Raw genomic sequence first — 19,178 nt, 5'->3', positions numbered from 1 at the left:
CATTTGTGGTATTTTCTAAAACGCGCTGTTAAGACAGCAGGTAAAGGTTGGTCTGTGTTCTGTCGGAGCTGTCTGCGACGCGCTGATGAGATCCAAAAAGATCGAAATCGCGATCCGTGTCTGGCAGTTTCGACAGAACACAGACCACTTCGAATTATTTTATCAGTGAATATGGTTCTAATCGTGAGCAGTGATGTAAAACTATTATGGAAGCGATTATCGATATTATAGAATCTTATTGACTTATGGGACGTATGGATAATGGCTGTGATTTTCGCTGGTTGGTAAAGAAATGCTGCATTTTTAATTGGGATACTTCAATAATTTCGTAACAAAGCCGAAAGCGATTAAATATGTAATTCCTTTTGTCTGGTAAAGTCTGTATTTAGCAATTTCTTTAAAGACCAGTTTTATTATGCAAATCGACCGAGAAAGTCCTTGATCCAGATCCTTTGACACGAAATTGGTAATAATTTTTTGCTTTTTTGGTATCTGACAGTTCTAAATGTCGCATGCGGTCAACATTTATTACTTTTACCTCTTTACTGCTGTATTATTTGTACTGTTAACAAGAACCGTTGTGCGATTATTGCTTAATGTTTGCGAATTTAAATAAAAGCCTAACACATTTCACGTTGTTTTTTTTTTGTTATAACGACAATAAGTCCTAAATTGCCAAAGGGTAACTTTAAGTATAAGAGGTAACGAGAGTCTACTTTTTGCATTAGTAAAGGTTTTTTAGTTCTAATAAAATTGGAATCCGACTTACGCCTTGTGATATAAAAATTTCAATTTATTATAATTCTCATATAAGGTGGGTGTACCAAGGTAAATAAAACATGCAATTGTATTTTAAATGTTTGCTTAAACGTCTGAAACCGTTTTTGCAAAAGGTATATTTCTTCAATGGTGCCAGTCGACTTTTCTCCGCGAAATGTCTCGCATATAATTCTATGTATATGTATATACAGTATGTCCCTCAGAAAATACATAAGAACTCCTGGTAATCCTTGTGCTTCAGCGTTATTAACTTACTCAATGCAAAAGGGTATCCGCTTTTTTCTAATCGTTGATAATTTCATCATTTTTCCACACCTGTATTTTCGATTCGCATTTTTGCCTGTACTATTACATCAAAAATGGAAGAACTTCTGTTGGATGTGGACAATCCACATCGAAGATGGAAGGACTTGTGTTGGATGTGGATAATCCACATCGAAGATAGAAGGATTTGTGCTGGATGTGGACAGTCCACATCGAAGATAAAAAAAACTTCTGCTGGATGTGGATAATCCATATCGATGATGTAAGAACTTCTGTTGGATGTGAACAGTCCACATTGTAGATGGAAGGACTTCTGCTGGATGTGGATAGTCCACATCGAAGATGGAAGGACTTTTACTAGATGTGGGCAGTCCACATCGAAGATGAAAGATTTTTGAAGAAGCTCGTGCTCGCGAAACTTTGGGAAGCAACTACAACCAACGACGGCCTTTACACTTGAATCAGGAATAAAACGTAGAGATATTTGAAACTTTATGCAATAGGGTGTCCATTTTTTTGTGTCCAATTTTTCCACGCCTGTATTTTCGATTCGCATTTTTATCTGTGCCGTGTAACTTTGATTTGGGACATACTGAATACACAGGTAAATTTGTGATCGTGAAAAAGTGTACATATAAAAATGCAAATTATATCTCAACTTCCCACTCGTTGATTCCTAATATGCTTGCGTTACCGCTTAATTTTTATCGCTGTGTGAAACTGTTTTTTTCTTTTTAAGACCGTTACTTCCTGACGAATAACAACAAAAAAAATCGTCGCGATTTTGTATAGTTACTCATCGGTCAGCGGGTTTTTCATTATTTAACGCATTTTCAACCAAAACATCGTAAAATTAATAACGGATAAAAAAGATCTGGATCGTGATCGATAAACAGTTAATACGTGATTTCGTGGTAAAAATCACGTTATGTACCGTCATACAACAGTTATTTCAGTTTATTTAAAGAAAACACACTGCTATTTTCAATATGTCCCATTATAAGCCGATGGTGATTGTACAAAAGGAATTCAAAATTGAACAGCTTCTGTCTGAGTCTTGACAATAGATCATTACCTTATAGTCCTGTATTGATTTCTAAGCTTTCCGGGAAAGGAAGGAGTAGAGGTGTATGACCTACCATATAGTTTTTGAACTGATAACCTAATGATGACAATTCAGAATGAAATTGAATAGCATCTGCCTGTTTGCTAGTTTCCGTTGTAACCGGATAATCGATGTGGACTGTCCACATCCAACATAAGTCCTTCCATCTTCGATGTGGACAGTCCACATCTAACAGAAGGCCTTTCATCTTCGATGTGGACTTTCCACATCCAGCAGAAGTCCTTTCATCTTCGATGTGGATTGTCCAAATCCAGCGGAAGTCCTTCCATCTTCGATGGGGACTGTCCACATCCAGCAGAAGTCTTCCTATATTCGATGTGAATTATCCGCATCCAGCAGAAGTCTTTCTATATTCGATGTGAATTATCCACATCCAGCGGAAGTCCTTCCATCTTCGATGTGGACTGTCTGCGTCGAGCAGAAGTCCTTCCATCTTCGATGTAGATTGTCCACTTGTCCACATCCATATCAGATACGAATCAGTCCACTTTTCAGCTTCAATCCCTCCCTCATCCCTAATCGACAGATGTCAATGTGTTATTGGTTACTTTATTTGCCATGAAGGTACCTACGGGATTAATTGTTATTGTCATTTACTGTCAATATAGTAATTCGTAAGTCTGGTCATTACACTCAACGAACGGACGAAGTAATTAACTGTTCAGCGGTTATAAACCACAAGGACCTTTACTGTTTAATCCTACGTCGTTTTTCAACCCTGGCCGGTGTTCTTAGAAAGTGCTTATTAATCAGTACAAAACGTTTTTACATAAATAATATATTCTGTAGTACCTATAGAGACAACGCCCATGCATTTTAAATCCGCGTACAGAGATGCGGTGTAAATGTACTTAAACACGACGAACACATGCAAGTACGTACTTTAAAGCGTGGGATGTTTGTGTGACATTTCCAAACTTGATGAAATTTCATTAGTCATTGTTAATGTGTGCGTTGGGACGCTAACTGGATATGTATAAATGTGTATATAATAGCGGCAATTTTGTCGCGAAGTTTGTTGAACTTGGAGATCGAATCTTTCTGTCGATGTCTCCTCTTTAGGGGGTCAAATACCTATCTTTCATCTGACTATACATAGTGTGTACTATGGTTTGTAATCGTCTGTCATGCAGCTCGTTTCGACCCTTTAAACAATAACCGTCACGTTTCGTCCCATCACCGGATGAATCACCTATCATCCATCCTTGAAGAGAGGAATCTTATTGTTTGTACCCGGTGACCATAGGTATAATTGGATTTTCCGATGCCATGAACTCTGTAGCGCGGGTCAATCGCGAAGTTTATTTTTAAACTATTTAATCCGTGTTAATTTATTTTTACTTACTAAATTTTCTTTTGTCAACGAAATTATAGAATTTGAGTATTATGTTCGAGAGGTCTTGATCGAAAGAAAACTTTGTTTCGATAATTTTGGTTATTTAACTGATAGCAGGATTAAAAGTCCCTTCAAATATGTGTATTGCAGATAACAATAAAACAAACTGTAAAGTTATCAATCGTTTAAAGGAATGTCTAATAATAATTATCTGCGGGTAAATAATCTATTGTTGCCTACTGAATTGTTGCTTGTCAAACAACTGTTAATTATACAAAAAAGTATATGCAACTGATAATGGTTGATCAAAAATATGTAAATAATAAACCCACTAACGTATTGTTGCTGATAATTATATTTGCAGGCATTGTTGCTGCTTCTTTGTCTGTACGATATTGTTAAATTCAATCAGTAATTTTACGTATTCTCTGAAAGTATTCATAATATTACTGTTGCTTGTAAATATTATGATTCGGTAATGCGTAACATTGTTGTTTGATTGCTAGTTGCAATTATTGTTCAAGTAAGTACAATGTAACAACAAGTTAATGTTTTTAAATCGGAAACAAATACCTGATAACGAAGTCTGGCAAGTGCAAGTTAATTAATTATTATTAATCGAAAAGGTAAATAACTGATAAAATAAAAACTTTTATTCTGGATTGTTTATCATTTGAAACCAGTCCCTACATACCTTCCTTAAACAACCCCTTTGTTCATCACGAGTGGATGATGGAAGGCTATCATACCATATATGTAATAAAGTGCCTTAAAGTGGTACCTATTATTGCAATAAAACTGTGGGNTTATTAGTCATTTTATTGTCTGTACAATTCGACCTCCCTTGTTATTTACTTTCACTGGGGGGGCCGCGAAACGTTTTGGTGTGCAGCAGTAGATTTATGTATAAGTCGGACGTCTGTCTGTCTGTCTGTTGGCGCGTCTGTCTGCAGATCGCCTTTCGTCGATCTCGATCGATAGCAACGACCACAATCCGCGCACATTCGCAGATGATCGCGCGATTTGATAAAGTTAGGAAACGTAGCAAATAAAAATAGTGGTGCGTGTGTGCGTGAAAGTTTTGCATATTTTTTACAGACGGACGTGTAAGCGAAAGACAGAACAAGAAGAAGAAGAACAAGCAAGTACTGGCTGTGCATACATATATGTGTGTATGTACGTACTTATGTATATATATGTATGTACAGCAGTACTACTTCTACTTGGTTATTGTTGTTATTGTTTCTTTTCATAGTCAGTCTGTACTTGAACGTCGACTTGGTCAACACGCGCGGATTTTCACTTCGTCGATGGTACTTAGATAGAAGCGGTCATGTGTTAATACCCCAGTACCAGTACTCATCCATTTGATGGTACTTACGGCTATTCACATATGAGATATGACCCACAGTGGTCGATCAAAGTTTGTATAGAGTACATGCTCCGTAATAGTGTAGGTGTTCTGTTCTGTGTTCCGTTTGTTCATCATCCGAAGCGGTTTTGGTGGTGATTTTTGTGTGGTAGTGTCCTTAGGAAACAACCCAAAGTATTTTATAATTTTTTGCAGTCTATTGCGTACCCCCCATGAAGGGGATGTTGATTGATTTTAATTTAATTTAATCCATTTAAATTGAAATTATCCTGGAAATTCTGGCACGCAATTTGTTACAAACTTTTTAGTTGCTTTTTATTTTTGAACATCTAAGAAAATATTGCGAGAGTTTTTAAAGGTTTCCTTATGTCCTAATATTTGTATGTCTTTGTTTACAACATTCCTTTATTCGCTAACACTTTAAAGTCAAGCGCCATTTAATTTACTTAGGAAGAAAAAAACTTGAATAAATATAGGCTGAATTAACTAAATCAGTATACTTACAATAATAGGGAACTTATTATACTAGTTCATTAGCTTAGGTCAATGTGGGACGTTTGTGTATGAATGTTGTTACAGAATTTTCACAGAATCAAACATCTGCCCACGGATGGCAATCCTGCTTCTAAATCTGCACCGTACACTACCGCGTTAAAAAGTTATTTATACATTTAAATTATGATCAATTGCATAAGATAGGAAAAAGCAACACCGTTTCGTAAAAAGCAGTGTGTTTGTATCAAGGTTATAACTGTGTAGAATTGTTCAAAAAAACTTGATACAACGTGGGTGGTAGGATACCAGTAGTATCATAGTATGGAATTGTTAATTTTAAAACGATTAAAAAACCGTTTAGCAACCATAATGTATGGAGGTAACTGACAATTGAATCGTTTAAATAAATGATGGGGTGCACTTTCGACCCAAGTTTTCGTTTATTCAAATTATTTAATGAAATAGCAATTTTGGCCTATTTCAGTTGGAAATAAACAATTGGAAATAGGTGCGCGGGTCTCAATATCCATCTGGGTATGTAGTTGGTTCCATGTGCATTCATATTACGGGTTACGGCTACGTCTTTAGGTAATACATTAGCAATTAGGTGAAGAATTTGAACAGAAGTGCCTACCGTCTCGTAAAATTGTAAGTGATTGTGGGCACTGTTGCCCGCTCCCCTTTTTGCAAACATATATTACAAAATGAGGCCCAGTTTTATCGAAAAAGGCATAAATCAACACGGCATTGATCCTTTTCTGGCAGCGTTAAGCACACATAAAAGCCCTAATAATTACGTTCACCGCCGATGCCGCCGTTCTGCAGAAAACCCGCCTGTCCAAGAACTTTGATAAATGTTGATTTTCTTGAGTCATTATTGCCTACACTTCGATTTCGTATAAAAAAGTACTTTATAAATAATTTGTCGGTCTAATGCAGTTTCGAGCAGTTCCAGTTTGAATTCGTAGATTATATCCCTTTTTATTCATTATTTAGTCGGCGAGAACGATTATCTAATTCATTAATTCAAGTGCTTTGGTACTTTTCTTACAACAATGTCACAATTACCATAATAATTAGTTTTGCTTCGTCAAGACGCAAGTTTTGGCTTCCCTTTGGGATAAAGTTGAAAATGTAATTAAACATTAAATTCATAGGTAATTGCTTCATAATCTGTAACTGCCTTTCCCAATTCCGAAAGAAAAACTTTATAAACTGGGACTGCTGTGATTTATTATCAAATTAAAGCGAATTAGAACTTTCGCGTTTATGTTAATAGCAGATTTACTTATTAGCTTTCTAACCAGTTAATAAATATTTTTTATGAAATAATGAGAAGTTTTTGTAGGTAATCTATTCATTTGTCTCAACAATGATTTATTAACGGTCAGGGTACGCATTTTTAGAATAAATTTTTTGATTTTCCGATTTCTAACGATACAGTCCATAATGGTTATTGATATTTTGAAGAATGTTTATTTAATGAGAAAGATAATTTCATGTTTGCAGTCCAATTTTCTTCAATTTTCGTGGTACGGCGGTCCGCCGTTTCATCGACTTTCGTTCTTATCTGATCAGCAGCACGTGACAAACTTTTTACCACCATTGCATGACGACGTTCAATTATCTTCAGTTATTTACTGCTAAAATTCCATTGCTGCCGCAGTTTTTGTCACAGCTTTTTTGCAGGCTGCATTTTGTCAATTAAACGGCAGTACATTACGCCGTTTAGATGTTTTTTTTTTCTCCTTTTAATGTTAGATAATAATCTGATCGCGTTGCACCGAAATTGACCCACTTTAACATGGCTAAACAAATAGACACGTTGTGTATGTCTAACTATAAGAAATTTTACTTTAGTTAATGTTTTTATTTGGTAATTTGATTGTCAATGAGCTAATATTCTAGCGGTAGGTATACGTTTGTAATGAAAATCGGTGCATCTATGTCCTCCGATACTACGTTTCGGTATCCAGAATATTGTGGTCCAAATTTCGAAGTGTTCAACAAGTTTTTAGTATGTGGTATTGGCCAGAACTAAAATATATATTTGTTTTTCGTGTCTTTTAGACAGTCAAGTTTAAGGATTGCAACTTATTTTGGAATTCGTTAGTGTAAATGTCAAGAACATTTATTATTGTTCAATAATTTTGTCTTTTTGGCTTTCAATAATGTTGCATGTATTTATATTAACGGCGAATTATAAAAAATGTTGGCGGAAGCAATCACATTACTACTGCTGTCGTGTTTATTTTGCAATAGTAAGGCATTATTTGATATATGTGTGAGTTCATAATTATTCACCTATGCAAATTTTGTACGTATTTGTAACAACTTAATAATAAAAAAGTCAATAGCAAAATGGACGATATTCATTTACGATATATTATCGTATATGTATTGGGTCGTCTTAATTGGAAAGGTTAACGAACCAATCTTGTTGACGAATCTCATCATTAAAAGATGTTGCCCCCCATCCCACGTAGAAACAATTGTGATTTTAAAAAATCGTATATGTTTGAGGGGTACAATGAAAGGTATTACAGTTGTCAATTATTCAGATCAACGACCGCTTGAATAAATCATTGTGTATCATCTTGGTTGGTTAATTACGCTATGATACGGTTTTGTGATCAGGAAAATTATAACAGGAAGTGTTGTCATTTCTTAAACATTGTTAAAAATAGAAAGAACAAATCATATTTACCTTTTTCTTAATAATTATACAAGGAATATCAAGACCAAAAATTAAGATGTAACGTAATTAGTTGATTTAAATTAGGTTGAGTTAGTTAAATAGTGTAAATTTTTAATTTCTAGCATTGAAAATACTGACAATTGTATCAAGATTGGTAAGAATGGTTTGGTAAATCATAAGTTTGCTAAAAAGTTACCGGTACAAGAAGTAATTGTAATTGAACAGATGATATATGAGATGTAGTAAGTATTTTTATATTTAATCTTACTTGTCTTGTTGAAAACAGTACAGAAATTATATTTTTGTTCGTTGAACCGCGAAATTCATTATCACACGGCGTTCCAAAAATTGCAAAAGTTCTAAATAATTCGGAATTGGTAATTTTTTAAAACTGCAACCAGAAGTTTCACTTGTTATTTCTATGTGAAATATTACTTTCATTTATGTGCCCATTGCAAAGTCATCAGTTAATCGTAATTAATGTAAAAGTAACAAACTAAATGGTACACATCATGTATGTACGTACGTGTTCTTCTTGATGTCGCCTCTTCTTTATATGCACCTTGTCCCGGATTTACACTGAAGGCTGTTGCACACATTGAGAAAATCCGATACCTTTTACGGTCATCAAAGTCTGCATAATAAGACTTATAAACAACAAGGTATATTTGTGTACGAATAACTATGCCACTGTTGTTATAAAATCGTAATTTACAAAAAAGAAAGTAATGTTACAGTCAAATAATTGAGCGAAATTATATTGCTTCATCTGGAACTTAAAATCGGGAAGACTCTTATTACAGTAAAACATGTAGTTTAAGGACAAGGTGTGTCACTCAAAGATATTCGTGTAGAAGATACTGCTGCCAACATCTTAATTGAGAAAAATTAAAAACAATTATTAATTAATTGGCTCGATGCTATTATTCTTCTTATCTTTCTGATGGAGGCATTAAAATAATCGTACTTTGCCTCTCTCCAAATTGCCTGACAAAGTTTTCTGCCTATTATTTTATTGTCTCAATCATTTCTAACTTATTTTTGTCTTCGTAATAAGGTGTAAAAAAGTCACAAACTATTGTGAAAGTGAAATAATACGTATACAAACAGTGAAACAGTGTAGTAGTACTTGTAGTACTTTAAAATCTCGTGTTTCGTAAACGATGCATTACGAATTGAGCCACCATCAGGATCATTACCAAATGTCAACGTTACAAGACTTCTCCCGTTTGCGCCTTTCTTCTCCTGAAGAACCTCCCGATGTTCCTGTTATCTATGTGGCCATGGCAACTTGGATACCTAAGTGCAACATGAGCCCTGAAAAGTACGTGTAGATATTTATTATATTAGAAAGTTTTAATGTGCTTAATGGTTTCTTTTTTATTGTTATTATTTAATTTTTTTATGTGTTANATTATTTTATTAATGAGAAATACCTGCTAGATAGGTATGCATGTTTTAGAATTTATTAGAATTGCCTCATTTAGATTGATTGGATTCTTTTATTTCCTTCTTGTCATTTGTAGTTAGAGTAAGTATGATCGTGAAAATCCTATTTTGGAAGTACATAAAAAAATGCTAATTTTTCCATACATATGTCTGAATTTGAAATTGTAGTGCTTTTTTCCTGTTCCTGGCACGTTTTAATCACTTTAGCGTGTCGATTGAAACCTTGATGTGATGTTAGCTGTCAGGACTTTTAAACTCATTAACTAACTATCTTTATATTTGAATCGAATAACGCCTAATAGAATATCATTTCATCGAATATGTTTTTTGTACCATTCGAAACTCATTTTCATTATCGTTCTTGTAAAACGTCATTATGATTAAAATTTATTTTGTTATATTTCTGAATAGTCAAAAAAATCAAAGGAAAGGCATTTTAATAAATTAGATATGTGCACCATTAAAAAAAGCTCAGATGGAAAGACTATTCTTATAGTGCTTTCCTAAAAGCTTAAGAACTTTCAGTGTGTTTCAATTGGATGGAAGATCTCAGTAACATGCTGTAGATCTTCCAGTTACAATTTCGCGAAATTATCACGTAGATAGTCACCAATATTGTGGATTCTTTTCGAGTTGGGAACGTGGGTGTTTGACGATGGTGTATCATCGGTCTTTGGTCCATTGGCGGGCGGCACAACGACCCTACATTACCATCGTCGTGGCTGATTACAATAAGTACGGTTGTCGCGCCCAGAAAGCGCGCAAGGCCGTCGTGCGACCAACGCGGCTGCCCACAATGGGCAGACGGGGTCTCGTAGGTGCCTTTAACACAATGCAATTAGATAGTAAAAATTGTGCACAAGTTTCTTGGGCCATATGGCGTGGACCCAAGATGGAATGAGATGCAGATGTGAAACTTAACTTTCGTTTTTTATTTCATTTTTTGCTAATTATATGTTTAAAAGTAAGTTTTGTTAAACGAAATAAGGATTATCGAAAGGGGGTAGAACCGATGGATGTATTCGTTAAAATTTACAGTACAAAAGCAGTTTTTTGAACGTCCTCGAGTGGGCTGTGTGTGGGTTTTCAGGATAAAAATTTTTGCTTGGTGGCTACATATCTGTATGTGTTTATAGTCGCCCTTGAAATTCCTGGTCAAACCCGTAACGTACTTAAGCGATTTTTACATTTCCGGTAACATTGCTTGCACATTTACACATTCGATCTGACTAAGTATCAGTCTACGTCTCTCTTTTACATATACCTCTGGACACATACTTTTACCCATGTTCTGTAATATATTTACATACACATATATGTACGTGCACGGTAGTCATGTTACACTTCTGTTGTAGTTCTTGCTGCTAAGTATTTCGAGGCTATGCTAATACACCATCATTTCGAGTGGGTTTTCCGTTTTCGTGTTGGCAATTTTTGTTACTGTAAGTTAACTGCCTGTTTTGTATGACATGAATAAGCATAATACGAAATGTGTATGTATTTATGCAGAGACTAGCCGATGTTTGTATATATATATTTCGACAAATGGGTGACTCAGTAAGAAAATAGTTACCCTTAACACCACAACACAATTTAAAAACAGTATATTAATTATTAAGATAAACGTTTCTTGTTTGTTTATCTGTGTTACGGCTGCAACCGCGGAACTTCCGCATGTTGTGTAAGTCGCGACAAGAAATTATGGGAGATGGACAGCTGTTTTTTACAAATACATTTGATAATATGCACTAAAAATATTTAAAAACAAAGATTTCTTTCATTTTTTTTTTTTTAAGACTTGCTTTTTCTAAGTAGGGAAATGTGTGGTGCGCATATATTTGTGAAGTGTACAATGCGCTGTTTGCGGATGAGGTAATTTGAAATTATATTAACCAGGCTACGTCCATTATCGGCAAATGCCGATCCACTTTTGGCAATGTGTGTGATCGTAATAATTTATTAGGCGATTTAAAGATAGCAAATTTGCCACACGAAATCGTATACGTACTTCATTCTTATTTATAGATTAATTTTAATTAACATTGGAAATAATATATTATTTCTGCATATATGTACATGTCCTGAAAATGCGTTGCAGAGGTTTTTTTACCTTCTTTTGTCAAAAAACAATCAGGAGGAAGATATTTTATAGAAAGGGTTATAATTATATCGAAAAATAATAGCTACAGTATCGGTTTATTTATTATTAAACATGTACATGGTGTGAAAATCAATAGATTGTCGTATAGTTTTCTTTCCCCTTGTTAATTCCAAACCCTGTTGTCTCCAAATAGTTTTTTGTTGTTTGGTAATGCGTTTAATTACCCTGTTCCATTTTTTGATGTAAAAAAAGACAAGACAAAATAGGAAGTCAAAGTCCTTAAATAGGTACATATCTTATTTTGGTATAGTAATATATTTCAAATGATTAAGCGACCTAATTATACTAAGAAAATGTTGTGTATTTTGGCTCAAAAGTTACTACGTATATTTTTAAAGTCATGAAAAAGAAATCCAGATTTAACTATTTCACAGTTATATTTTATGAAGGTACAAAGCACAGTTCCTATATATTTTTTAAGAAATAGTGTTCTAAATAATTTACTCTTTGTTTTGTAATTATCTGAATCGAAATGAGGAACTCGAATAAGCTGATTACTATTTATATAAAATTTTAAGCCGTTTTGGTTTTTATTATGATCTTAAAACCAACAGTATTACGGATGCGTCTACTTATAATGAGGTTTCTGTACCGTTTGAAACAAATAAAAGAAATCAGTTGATGTTTTTAAGTGTATAATAAAATGGCGTGAATTATGACCAATGTCACATGGCAGATGTTCGTGAAAATCGAGTTCACTCACTGTTTTTCTAAAGAATTGTGTCATTAATCGAAAAGTAAAATACGTTGAAATTCGTAGGTACTTCGTTCTAACAAATTTCGTCGAATGACGGCTGTTATATCTTTGTAGGTGTATTTAATGCAATAACTAGACTCAAAAATTTAACGATACATGTTTTAAAGGTTCCAGTCACGTTTCCTTTCATTACCTACGATTATAATTGGTATTGTACATTATTTAATTGACTCCAAGTGCCACCAAATAAGTATGTGCATGATCGATTTGTTTTTCTTTGACAAGTTCATAAATAGTTATAGCATAACTGATGTAAATAGTCATCGGTATCTATATTGGCGGTAAGCACATCAATTATATTGTATTAAAGAATTTCAATCCGATTGGATGTATGGTTTCTGAGAACGAATCAGTTGATTTTCACTAATTTTCAGTGAATGTCTACTAATAGATTAGACTGGATTTAGTCTTTGTTGTTTATTAGAAGACCTTCAGTAAGGTTATTCATTTCTTTTCTCCAACTTACGTTCATATGATTACTCATGTTATGGTAGATGGATTATTGGATACGTGTTTTTTAATGATTTTATTATTCGTTGGTTTGGACTAGTACTCTTCGTACTTGCTGATTACTGTTATTGCAACATTACCTATTTAACTTTCGCTCATTAACTCGTTGTTTTTATCTCCTCGCTGCCTTTATTGTTACCATTACTAACTGACGACCATATAATTTAAACTTTATTTCATAATAATAAGGAATACATTTGGACGATCTCAGTGAGTCACCGGAGAAGTGAGAGATCCTGAATAACGTTTCTTAACAACTCACGTTGTCCACAATGTTACTAAAATATATGTAGCCGTTTCCTGGTTTTAATAATAATTTATAATTAGAATCTACTGCGTAATTTGCTTTAGGTGTTTATCGCGAATCGTATCGCTGAGCTTAGTGGTTCCTTATTTTGGCAGATCACGCAACGATGACACCGAATATGATAGACGAGAACCTAGATAAGTACTTTGGTATAATTTTCTACGTGATCGAGAAACACCAGATTTAATACTCGGTTCAAATTAAGAAGGCACAGTTTGCAATAAATTATATATAGACTTGTAAAAGAACAGTATCATCTTCTTATGCCATCTATCTAACAATAACTCATGACTCCCTTCCAGTCTATTATCAGTAGGGTTGATAAATAGGCTGTAGCGGGTTACTAAAATACCTCAATCCAATACGTAATTGCGGACCTCGCCTTCCGAAACTGTCCCCGCAATGTAATTTAAAAGTCATCGTTTTGTAGATTTTACGCTCGCGTCAGATTAAGAAGGCAGAGCCCGTAGTAAATTGTTAGACCAAAAGAAGACTATGCCATCATCGTTTTGTTCCACAGATCTAACAATATTCCTAATTTTATCAATATTAGGGTTGACAAATAGGTTGTAAATGTGTTGAATAGGGTGGTTAAATATCTCAATTCAATTCCTAATTGCGAGCCTCGCCTTCCGAAACTGTCCCCGCAATGTAATTTAAAAATTATCGTTTCGTAGATTTTACACTTGAGTCAAATTAACAAGGCAGAGCCCATAGTAAATTGTTGGATTGAAAGAAGACTATATTAGCAATGGTCTTATTCTGACTATATCTTTCGCTAATAGGGTTGTACGTAGAATGTCGTCTCATCAAAGATTTTGGAGGTAACAGCAAATCAGTTTAGTTAATTGGATGATTTTTTAAATGCCGTTGTTGGAAATATGAGTTGTTAACCGAGCCACAAAAAACGCTTCGTTTCAGTTGCCTTAAAAATAAGGTTAATCGGTCAGGCTCGACGACAAAAGACTTTACGTAACCGGATCTGTAAGATAATCCTCCCCCACGTTACGTATTAACCAGCTTTCGAATGATCACTCAAGCCTGATGGAAATGGGACTTTCACCCGTCTCATTTCGTTTCGTTCACTTTTGTTGCTTGCGGTGTACCTATTATATTAAATTATATTATGTATATAGTAAGTAGTAGCACCGTGGTTGGTGGTATAGGTACTTTTAATAGTTTTGTAATAACAGTGCGGTTTATGACCACATGTCCGTTGTTTCCAAGAGGAATAAACAACGGTAGCAAACTATCGCAAATATAAAACATATTAATGGATCTCCAGAACACTTAAACTTGTTAATAAAATATTAATAAAGTGAATAAAGAAGCATTTTTATTAGATTTAATTGTCGACCACGTAGAATCTGGGATTGTTATGTCGTCCAGATAAACAATAAAATGTATTCTCAATGATCATCAGTGAATATGGAAAATACTACAAATGGCGTGGTGAGCGCCATCTGTAGTACGATGCTACATTTGAGGATTACATATGCTCCAACAAGGTCCATTTAAAAATATGGATATCTACTTGCTGAAACGAATCCCGGCGTAGCTCACCTCAACGTGATAGGCACGTTACCATAATCGAATAAAATAATTCGAAGTGGTCTGTGTTCTGTCGAAACCGCCAGACGCGAATCGCGGTTTCGATCTTTTTGGATCTCATCAGCGCGTCGCTACAAATGGCGTGGTGAGCGCCATCTGTAGTATTTTCTAAAACGCGCTGTTAAGACAGCAGGTAAAGGTTGGTCTGTGTTCTGTCGGAGCTGTCTGCGACGCGCTGATGAGATCCAAAAAGATCGAAATCGCGATCCGTGTCTGGCAGTTTCGACAGAACACAGACCACTTCGAATTATTTTATCAGTGAATATGGTTCTAATCGTGAGCAGTGATGTAAAACTATTATGGAAGCGATTATCGATATTATAGAATCTTATTGACTTATGGGACGTATGGATAATGGCTGTGATTTTCGCTGGTTGGTAAAGAAATGCTGCATTTTTAATTGGGATACTTCAATAATTTCGTAACAAAGCCGAAAGCGATTAAATATGTAATTCCTTTTGTCTGGTAAAGTCTGTATTTAGCAATTTCTTTAAAGACCAGTTTTATTATGCAAATCGACCGAGAAAGTCCTTGATCCAGATCCTTTGACACGAAATTGGTAATAATTTTTTGCTTTTTTGGTATCTGACAGTTCTAAATGTCGCATGCGGTCAACATTTATTACTTTTACCTCTTTACTGCTGTATTATTTGTACTGTTAACAAGAACCGTTGTGCGATTATTGCTTAATGTTTGCGAATTTAAATAAAAGCCTAACACATTTCACGTTGTTTTTTTTTTGTTATAACGACAATAAGTCCTAAATTGCCAAAGGGTAACTTTAAGTATAAGAGGTAACGAGAGTCTACTTTTTGCATTAGTAAAGGTTTTTTAGTTCTAATAAAATTGGAATCCGACTTACGCCTTGTGATATAAAAATTTCAATTTATTATAATTCTCATATAAGGTGGGTGTACCAAGGTAAATAAAACATGCAATTGTATTTTAAATGTTTGCTTAAACGTCTGAAACCGTTTTTGCAAAAGGTATATTTCTTCAATGGTGCCAGTCGACTTTTCTCCGCGAAATGTCTCGCATATAATTCTATGTATATGTATATACAGTATGTCCCTCAGAAAATACATAAGAACTCCTGGTAATCCTTGTGCTTCAGCGTTATTAACTTACTCAATGCAAAAGGGTATCCGCTTTTTTCTAATCGTTGATAATTTCATCATTTTTCCACACCTGTATTTTCGATTCGCATTTTTGCCTGTACTATTACATCAAAAATGGAAGAACTTCTGTTGGATGTGGACAATCCACATCGAAGATGGAAGGACTTGTGTTGGATGTGGATAATCCACATCGAAGATAGAAGGATTTGTGCTGGATGTGGACAGTCCACATCGAAGATAAAAAAAACTTCTGCTGGATGTGGATAATCCATATCGATGATGTAAGAACTTCTGTTGGATGTGAACAGTCCACATTGTAGATGGAAGGACTTCTGCTGGATGTGGATAGTCCACATCGAAGATGGAAGGACTTTTACTAGATGTGGGCAGTCCACATCGAAGATGAAAGATTTTTGAAGAAGCTCGTGCTCGCGAAACTTTGGGAAGCAACTACAACCAACGACGGCCTTTACACTTGAATCAGGAATAAAACGTAGAGATATTTGAAACTTTATGCAATAGGGTGTCCATTTTTTTGTGTCCAATTTTTCCACGCCTGTATTTTCGATTCGCATTTTTATCTGTGCCGTGTAACTTTGATTTGGGACATACTGAATACACAGGTAAATTTGTGATCGTGAAAAAGTGTACATATAAAAATGCAAATTATATCTCAACTTCCCACTCGTTGATTCCTAATATGCTTGCGTTACCGCTTAATTTTTATCGCTGTGTGAAACTGTTTTTTTCTTTTTAAGACCGTTACTTCCTGACGAATAACAACAAAAAAAATCGTCGCGATTTTGTATAGTTACTCATCGGTCAGCGGGTTTTTCATTATTTAACGCATTTTCAACCAAAACATCGTAAAATTAATAACGGATAAAAAAGATCTGGATCGTGATCGATAAACAGTTAATACGTGATTTCGTGGTAAAAATCACGTTATGTACCGTCATACAACAGTTATTTCAGTTTATTTAAAGAAAACACACTGCTATTTTCAATATGTCCCATTATAAGCCGATGGTGATTGTACAAAAGGAATTCAAAATTGAACAGCTTCTGTCTGAGTCTTGACAATAGATCATTACCTTATAGTCCTGTATTGATTTCTAAGCTTTCCGGGAAAGGAAGGAGTAGAGGTGTATGACCTACCATATAGTTTTTGAACTGATAACCTAATGATGACAATTCAGAATGAAATTGAATAGCATCTGCCTGTTTGCTAGTTTCCGTTGTAACCGGATAATCGATGTGGACTGTCCACATCCAACATAAGTCCTTCCATCTTCGATGTGGACAGTCCACATCTAACAGAAGGCCTTTCATCTTCGATGTGGACTTTCCACATCCAGCAGAAGTCCTTTCATCTTCGATGTGGATTGTCCAAATCCAGCGGAAGTCCTTCCATCTTCGATGGGGACTGTCCACATCCAGCAGAAGTCTTCCTATATTCGATGTGAATTATCCGCATCCAGCAGAAGTCTTTCTATATTCGATGTGAATTATCCACATCCAGCGGAAGTCCTTCCATCTTCGATGTGGACTGTCTGCGTCGAGCAGAAGTCCTTCCATCTTCGATGTAGATTGTCCACTTGTCCACATCCATATCAGATACGAATCAGTCCACTTTTCAGCTTCAATCCCTCCCTCATCCCTAATCGACAGATGTCAATGTGTTATTGGTTACTTTATTTGCCATGAAGGTACCTACGGGATTAATTGTTATTGTCATTTACTGTCAATATAGTAATTCGTAAGTCTGGTCATTACACTCAACGAACGGACGAAGTAATTAACTGTTCAGCGGTTATAAACCACAAGGACCTTTACTGTTTAATCCTACGTCGTTTTTCAACCCTGGCCGGTGTTCTTAGAAAGTGCTTATTAATCAGTACAAAACGTTTTTACATAAATAATATATTCTGTAGTACCTATAGAGACAACGCCCATGCATTTTAAATCCGCGTACAGAGATGCGGTGTAAATGTACTTAAACACGACGAACACATGCAAGTACGTACTTTAAAGCGTGGGATGTTTGTGTGACATTTCCAAACTTGATGAAATTTCATTAGTCATTGTTAATGTGTGCGTTGGGACGCTAACTGGATATGTATAAATGTGTATATAATAGCGGCAATTTTGTCGCGAAGTTTGTTGAACTTGGAGATCGAATCTTTCTGTCGATGTCTCCTCTTTAGGGGGTCAAATACCTATCTTTCATCTGACTATACATAGTGTGTACTATGGTTTGTAATCGTCTGTCATGCAGCTCGTTTCGACCCTTTAAACAATAACCGTCACGTTTCGTCCCATCACCGGATGAATCACCTATCATCCATCCTTGAAGAGAGGAATCTTATTGTTTGTACCCGGTGACCATAGGTATAATTGGATTTTCCGATGCCATGAACTCTGTAGCGCGGGTCAATCGCGAAGTTTATTTTTAAACTATTTAATCCGTGTTAATTTATTTTTACTTACTAAATTTTCTTTTGTCAACGAAATTATAGAATTTGAGTATTATGTTCGAGAGGTCTTGATCGAAAGAAAACTTTGTTTCGATAATTTTGGTTATTTAACTGATAGCAGGATTAAAAGTCCCTTCAAATATGTGTATTGCAGATAACAATAAAACAAACTGTAAAGTTATCAATCGTTTAAAGGAATGTCTAATAATAATTATCTGCGGGTAAATAATCTATTGTTGCCTACTGAATTGTTGCTTGTCAAACAACTGTTAATTATACAAAAAAGTATATGCAACTGATAATGGTTGATCAAAAATATGTAAATAATAAACCCACTAACGTATTGTTGCTGATAATTATATTTGCAGGCATTGTTGCTGCTTCTTTGTCTGTACGATATTGTTAAATTCAATCAGTAATTTTACGTATTCTCTGAAAGTATTCATAATATTACTGTTGCTTGTAAATATTATGATTCGGTAATGCGTAACATTGTTGTTTGATTGCTAGTTGCAATTATTGTTCAAGTAAGTACAATGTAACAACAAGTTAATGTTTTTAAATCGGAAACAAATACCTGATAACGAAGTCTGGCAAGTGCAAGTTAATTAATTATTATTAATCGAAAAGGTAAATAACTGATAAAATAAAAACTTTTATTCTGGATTGTTTATCATTTGAAACCAGTCCCTACATACCTTCCTTAAACAACCCCTT

At 34.9% G+C, this 19,178-nt stretch overlaps 1 protein-coding gene across 6 annotated transcripts in view; it reads left to right on the top strand.

Annotated features, from left to right (window-relative positions):
• Positions 1 to 19,178, top strand: part of LOC108739101 (chromatin assembly factor 1 subunit A-like) — a 37,453-nt gene that overhangs the window by 8,391 nt on the left and 9,884 nt on the right. The window contains exons 2-3 of one of the 6 annotated variants that reach the window (XR_003230869.1): positions 8,194 to 8,313; positions 9,129 to 9,431. The exons of 3 other annotated variants lie outside the window; for them this stretch is intronic. The gene's annotated coding sequence lies outside the window, so the exon portion shown is untranslated. Of the gene's footprint in view, positions 1 to 4,654; positions 5,053 to 8,193; positions 8,734 to 9,128; positions 9,457 to 19,178 lie in introns of those variants that run through there. 2 more of the 6 variants (XR_003230870.1, XR_003230868.1) reach the window with 2 other exon arrangements.

The sequence above is a fragment of the Agrilus planipennis genome, unplaced genomic scaffold (genome assembly GCF_000699045.2).
Source record: "Agrilus planipennis isolate EAB-ADULT unplaced genomic scaffold, Apla_2.0 scaffold163, whole genome shotgun sequence".
NCBI lineage: Eukaryota > Metazoa > Arthropoda > Insecta > Coleoptera > Buprestidae > Agrilus > Agrilus planipennis.
Note: the sequence above shows the minus strand (reverse complement) of the source record. Positions and strands in the feature narration are given on the sequence as shown.